Source organism: Triticum urartu, chromosome 5 (genome assembly GCF_003073215.2).
Source record: "Triticum urartu cultivar G1812 chromosome 5, Tu2.1, whole genome shotgun sequence".
NCBI classification, from domain to species: domain Eukaryota; kingdom Viridiplantae; phylum Streptophyta; class Magnoliopsida; order Poales; family Poaceae; genus Triticum; species Triticum urartu.
In genome coordinates this window covers 60,552,313-60,560,060 of record NC_053026.1, presented here as the reverse complement: position 1 = coordinate 60,560,060, position 7,748 = coordinate 60,552,313, and positions in this window count along the sequence as shown.

Below are 7,748 nucleotides of genomic sequence, written 5' to 3'. Positions count from 1 at the left end.
TTTGATCTCTCTGGGTTGAGACGCCTTCATTGACCTTGGAGAGCCAGTCCCAGACCAGCTTGGATGTCTTCAAGGCACTCACACGGCCATACTGTCCTTTTGTCAGATGGCCACAGATGATATTTTTGGCAGTAGAGTCCAGTTGAGTGAACTTCTTGACATCAGCAGCAGTGACACCTTCTCCAGCCTTGGGAACGCCGTTCTCGACGACATACCATAGGTCGACGTCAATGGCTTCAAGATGCATGCGCATCTTATTCTTCCAGTAGGGATATTCAGTTCCATCGAAGACGGGACACGCAGCGGAGACTTTGATTATCCCTGCAGTCGACATAGCTAAAACTCCAGGTGGTTAAACCAAATCACACAGAACAAGGGAGCACCTTGCTCTGATACCAATTGAAAGTGCGTTATATCGACTAGAGGGGGGGTGAATAGGCGATTTTTATGAAATGAAGTCTTCAAAACGTGAGAGTTATGAAGACAAACAGTGAAGATTATGCCTATTACTATGCAGCGGAAGTTAGATTACACTAGGCCAGCCATGGTCATGTATTCAATAGAGTGAAAGCGCAATGACAAACAGCTTCAGTGTAATAAGGATCAGGTAGGAAGAAGTTATGAAGCCAAACAGATCATACATCGTTGTGAAGACAAAAGATAAAGCAAGCATGCAATGGCTTCACAATGGTAACAGTAAGAAAGGAAGTGAAGATGAAACCAGTGACAGTGACTCATTGAAAACAATGATATGTTGGACCAGTTCCAGTTGCTGTGACAATTGTACGTCTGGTTGGAGCGGCTAGGTATTTAAACCTTAGGACACACAGTCCCGGACACCCAGTCCTGAACACACAGTCCAGGACACCAAGTCCTCACCGTATTCTCCTTGAGCTAAGGGCACTTAGTCCTCGCCCAATCACTCTGGTAAGTCTTCAAGGTAGACTCCCAAACCTTCACAAACTTCGTTCACTGGCAATCCACAATGTCTCTTGGATGCTCTGAACGTGACGCCTAACCGTCTGGAGGATTCACAGCCCTCAAGTGTAATAAGTCTTCAGATCACACAGACAAGAAGACTCAAGTGATGCCCAATTTGCTCTGGCTCTGGGTGGTTAGGGGTTTTCTCCTCACTAGGAATTTTCTCTCAAAGGCTTCGAGGTGGGTTGCTCTCAAACAACAAAAGCCGTGCACTGAAATCTGAGCAGCCAACCGTTTATGGTTGTGGGGGTGGGCTATTTATAGCCACTTGGCAACCCGACCTGATTTGTCCGAAATGACCCTGGGTCACTAAGGAACTGACATGTGTCTCAACGGTTAGATTTCAAACTCTCATGGCAACTTTACTTGGGCTACAAGCAAAGCTGACTTGTCCGGCTCTGGACAAGATTCGCTTTCATTGTCTTCACTCGAAGACATAGGTTTTTGGTTTAGGCATCACTTCAGTCATTCTGACTGGTTCTCCTGGACCCCACTTAACAGTACGGTGGTTCCTATGACTCAACACAAAGTAAAAAGAACTACGAGAGATCTAAGTCTTTGAGCTCCATAGGCTTCATGATGTGTCTTGTTTTGTCATAGTCTTCAATGTGAATGTCTTCATATACCACCTTTGTCTTCAATGTCTTCATACATTTTTAGGGGTCATCTCTGGTAGTAAAACTGAATCAATGAGGGACTTCTACCTGTGTTTTCCTGCAATTCTCACAAACACATTAGTCCCTCAACTAGGTTTGTCGTCAATACTCCAAAACCAACTAGGGGTGGCACTAGATGCACTTACACCGAGATAGGATCCATGTATGAAAACGAAGTATGGACTTTGACTGACTTAAATGGGTTATCGACAAGCCCTATTTAAAGTGAATGCATCAGTCTCTAAAGCATACCCCCAAAAAGATAGCGGTAAATCGGCAAGAGACATCATAGATCGCACCATATCTAATAGAGTACGATTACGATGTTCGGACACACCATTACGGTGAGGTGTTCCAGGCGGCGTGAGGTGTGAAACTATTCCACATTTTCTTAAGTGTGTGCCAAACTCATGACTCAAGTATTCTCCTCCAGGATCTGATCGCAGGAACTTGATTTTCCTGTCACGTTGATTCTCAACCTCACTCTGAAATTCCTTGAACTTTTCAAAGGTCTCAGACTTGTGTTTCATTAAGTAGACATACCCATATCTACTCAAGTCATCAGTGAGGGTGAGAACATAACGATAGCCACCGCGAGCCTCAACACTCATTGGACCGCACACATCAGTATGTATGATTTCCAATAAGTTGGTTGCTCGCTCCATTGTTCCTGAGAACGGAGTCTTGGTCATTTTACCCATGAGGCATGGTTCGCACGTGTCAAATGATTCGTAATCAAGAGACTCTAAAAGTCCATCAGCATGGAGCTTCTTCATGCGTTTGACACCTATGTGACCAAGGCGGCAGTGCCACAAGTATGTGGGACTATCATTATCAATCTTACATCTTTTGGTACTCACACTATGAACATGTGTAGCATTACGCTCGAGATTCATTAAGAATAAACCATTCACCATCGGAGCATGACCATAAAACATATCTCTCATATAAATAGAACAACCATTATTCTCGGATTTAAATAGGAGCCATAGAAAATAAATGGATCTTTAAGAAGAAGACAGACGCGGATGGTAATGTAACCATCTATAAAGCTCGGCTTGTCGCTAAGGGTTATCGACAAGTTCAAGGGGTTGACTACGATGAGACTTTCTCACCGATAGCGAAGCTGAAGTCCGTCCGAATCATGTTAGCAATTGCCGCATTCTACGATTATGAGATATGGCAAATGGACGTCAAAACGGCATTCCTTAATGGTTTCCTTAAGGAAGAATTGTATATGATGCATCCGGAAGGTTTTGTCGATCCTAAGAATGCTAACAAGGTGTGCAAGCTCCAACGCTCGATTTATGGGCTGGTGCAAGCATCTCGGAGTTGGAACATTCGCTTTGATGAGATGATCAAAGCGTTTGGGTTTACACAGACTTATGGAGAAGTCTGCGTTTACAAGAAAGTGAGTGGGAGCTCTGTAGCATTTCTCATATTGTATGTAGATGACATACTTTTGATGGGAAATGATATAGAACTTTTAGATAGCATTAAGGTCTACTTGAATAAGAGTTTTTCAATGAAGGACCTTGGAGAAGCTGCTTATATATTAGGCATCAAGATCTACAGAGATAGATCAAGACGCCTCATAGGTCTTTCACAAAGCACATACCTTGATAAGATATTGAAGAAGTTCAATATGGATCAGTCTAAGAAGGGGTTCTTGCCTGTGTTGCAAGGTGTGAATTGAGCTCAGCTCAATGTCCGACCACGGCAGAAGATATAGAAGAGATGAGTGTCATCCCCTATGCCTCAGCCATAGGTTCTATTGTGTATGCCATGTTGTGTACCAGACCTGATGTAAACCTTGTCGTAAGTTTGGTAGGAAGGTACCAAAGTAATCCCGGCAAGGAACACTGGACAGCGGTCAAGAATATCCTGAAGTACCTGAAAAGGACTAAGGAAATGTTTCTCGTCTATGGAGGTGACGAAGAGCTCGTCATAAAGGGTTACGTCGACGCTAGCTTCGACACAGATCTGGATGACTCAAAGTCACAAACCGGATACGTGTATATTTTGAATGGTGGGGCAGTAAGCTGGTGCAGTTGCAAGCAGAGCGTCGTGGCGGTATCTACATGTGAACCGGAGTACATGGCAGCCTCGGAGGTAGCACATGAAGCAATTTGGGTGAAGGAGTTCATCACCGACCTAGGAGTCATACCCAATGCGTCGGGGCCAATCAAACTCTTCTGTGACAACACTGGAGCTATTGCACTTGCAAAGGAGCCCAGGTTTCACAAGAAGACCAGGCACATCAAGCGTTGCTTCAACTCCATTCGTGAAAATGTTCAAAATGGAGACATAGATATTTGTAAAGTACATACGGACCTGAATGTAGCAGATCCATTGACTAAACCTCTCCCTAGAGCAAAACATGATCAACACCAGAATTCCATGGGTGTTCGATTCATCACAATGTAACTAGATTATTGACTCTAGTGCAAGTGGGAGACTGTTGGAAATATGCCCTAGAGGCAATAATAAAAGCATTATTATATTTCCTTGTTCATGATAATTGTCTTTATTCATGCTATAATTGTGTTATCCGGAAATCGTAATACATGTGTGAATAAAAGACACCGACATGTCCCTAGTAAGCCTCTAGTTGACTAGCTCGTTGATCAACAGATAGTCATGGTTTCCTGACTATGGACATTGGATGTCATTGATAACGAGATCACATCATTAGGAGAATGATGTGATGGACAAGACCCAATCCTAAACATAGCATAAGATCGTATAGTTCGTTTGCTAGAGTTTTCCAATGTCAAGTATCTTTTCCTTAGACCATGAGATCGTGTAACTCCCGGATACCGTAGGAGTGCTTTGGGTGTGCCAAACGTCACAACGTAACTGGGTGACTATAAAGGTATACTACGGGTATCTCCGAAAGTGTCTGTTGGGTTGACATGGATCAAGACTGGGATTTGTCACTCCGTATGACGGAGAGGTATCACTGGGCCCACTCGGTAATGCATCATCATAATGAGCTCAAAGTGACCAAGTGTCTGGTCACGGGATCATGCATTACGGTACGAGTAAAGTGACTTGCCGGTAACGAGATTGAACGAGGTATTGGGATACCGACGATCGAATCTCGGGCAAGTAACATACCGATTGACGAAGGGAATTGTATACGGGATTGATCGAATCCTCAACATCATGGTTCATCCGATGAGATCATCTAGGAGCATGTGGGAGCCAACATGGGTATCCAGATCCCGCTGTTGGTTATTGGCCGGAGAGTCGTCTCGGTCATGTCTACGTGTCTCCCGAACCCGTAGGGTCTACACACTTAAGGTTCGGTGACGCTAGGGTTGTAGGGATATGTATATGCAGTAACCCGAATGTTGTTCGGAGTCCCGGATGAGATCCCGGACGTCACGAGGAGTTCCGTAATGGTTCGGAGGTAAAGAATTATATATAGGAAGTGCTATTTCGGCCATCGGGACAAGTTTCGGGGTCACCGGTATTGTACCGGGACCACCGGAAGGGTCCCGGGGGTCCACCGGGTGGGGCCACCTGCCCCGGGGGGCCACATGGGCTGTAGGGGGTGCGCCTTGGCCTACATGGGCCAAGGGCACCAGCCCCAAGAGGCCCATGCGCCAAGAGATAAAAAAGAGGAAGAGTCCTCAAAGGGGAAGGCACCCCCTAGGTGCCTTGGGGAGGAGGGATTCCTCCCTTGGCCGCCGCCCCCCTAGGAGATTGCATCTCCTAGGGCCGGCGCCCCCCCTAGGCTCCCTATATATAGTGGGGGAAGGAGGGCCTCTCACACCACGCCTTTGGTGCCTCCCTCTCCCTCTCCAACACATCTTCCTCCTCCATAGTGCTTGGCGAAGCCCTGCCGGAGTACTGCAGCTCCATCACCACCACGCCGTCGTGCTGCTGCTGGAGCCATCTTCCTCAACCTCTCCTTCCCCTTGCTTGATCAAGAAGAAGGAGACGTTACGCTGACCGTACGTGTATTGAACGCAGAGGTGCCGTCCGTTCGGCGCTAGGATCTCCGGTGATTTGGATCACGTCGAGTACGCCTTCCTCATCCCCGTTCTTTGAACGCTTCCGCGCGTGATCTACAAAGGTATGTAGATGCAATCCAATCACTCGTTGCTAGATGAACTCATAGATGGATCTTGGTGAAACCGTAGGATATTTTTTTGTTTTCTGCAACGTTCCCCAACATTTGGACACCAGGCGCCTCTGCCGCAAAAACGCGAAGGCATTCCGGCTCGGGCTCGAAGCATCCGAGCCCCTCACGAGGGAGGAGTCCGCTACCGCCAAGGCGGCATGACACGAGAGGAGAGCGGCACCACCGGCACGGATGACGATGATCCTCCCGCCGTGGACGCGTACACGGAGGAGATGGACCATCGCCGAGATGACCGCAAGGGCAAGGGCCCGGGCAAGAAGTGGTGATCTCGCCCTCTCCGCATCGTCTATGTTTATTTTGTTTGTAGTATAATTCGGTGAACAATGTCTTTTGGGTTCGATTTAGTTTGTCCGATGAACTATGCCCTAAATTTCTCTTTGGATGTTGATCTACGTTATTGCATGCATTGTATGGATTTGGTGCGGACATATGGGGACTACACAGCGTGCGTGTCCGGACGCGTCCGTGGGTGTATAGAGACTCATATTAGGCGACTATGGTTGTAGATGCTCTTAAGTTCTACCACATATCTCTTTTCGAGGAGTTGTACATCAATTTTTGATTCAGGAAAACTACACGCAAATCTTCTTCACTCGTGTGCTGAACAATTTGACCAGTTCAATTCCGAAAGTACATTGGCCATAGTCACCAAAATTGCGACGTGTAGTATCTGCACCCGAGCTCAAATGCTCTCCGATGATCAGTAAAATAAAAAAATACTAGTAAAAACTCAGAATTTTTTTTGGGATTAACTTTGACAAATGTTTTGTGTGTTTTTAAAGAATAAAAGAAAGGATTAGCTCCACATTTTTTAACTTCTCATTTTTCAGAAGAGTTTAAATAAATACTCCCTCCATTCCAAAATATAGTGCGCCCGCGCTTCCCGAGGTCCAACTTTGACCATAAATTTAACCAATGAGACCAACTGCGGCGGGAGAAAAAATTATATAATTGAAAACTTCTTTCAAATACGAATTCACTGATATAATTTTTGCTCCCGCCGCAATCGGTCTTGGTAGTTAAATTTATGGTCATAGTTGAAGCACGTAGATAGAGAAAGCACTACATTGTGGAATGAAGGGAGTAGTTAAGAAAATAGGGAAAGAGTTAGAAATGCCCCAAGCTTCCCAGCTGCAATGCAACAAAAGCAGCAAAAACAATAAACCAAAATATTCCGGTCTTTCTTTTTAGGAAACTCGTTCCATCTTTCTGTTTGCCTACTTTGCGCATCGAACCGCCATGAAGCTTCGTGGTGCCCAGCCGTCAGCATCAAATAAAATTCCGACGTCTAGCGTGATGCTGATACAATAAAATAATATCCGGTTCGTGTCATCGTGTGGATAGGAACGAGCGGCGCACTCGGGAGTGTCCGACGTGTACTCAACCCAGAAAAATATCGAAAAAACCCCAGGAAAATATCAGCCGCAGAGCATGTTCGGTGGATCGCACTGCCCGCTGAGCTGGCTACCCTCCCAGCCAAGTTAAAGATACGCTGTGGCCCGTGGGCCCCGGAGGAGAAAGGTCCACAACCAGGAACGTGCATAGATTCTGCCCACTTGGCTAGCAGTGCCTGCAACTTGGCCTCAGATATTTTTTGCAACTTGGGGAGGCGAAATAATTTGACAATGACAGTTGTCTCTCCTTGATATTTATGTTTCGGTTGTTTTGATATAGTCATATAAAATATATATGTCCTAGCCCCATACCGCACCATTCGGATAGAGCATACAAAGATCAAGATTTTTCTTACAATATTGCTTAACAAGTGGAGTAATTTGTCTAGATTCCATGCAGATTTTTTTTCATAGAATACACTTAGCAAGTAGTTGGGGTTTGGATGGTGTCCCTTTTCGGATCTTTGATAAGCTTTTTGAACATTAATTAGTGCAAGAGGGCACACCCTAACCCCTTGGTGCAAATAGGACGCTGCCTCTAAGATTACGCCCTTTTTGTTGTTG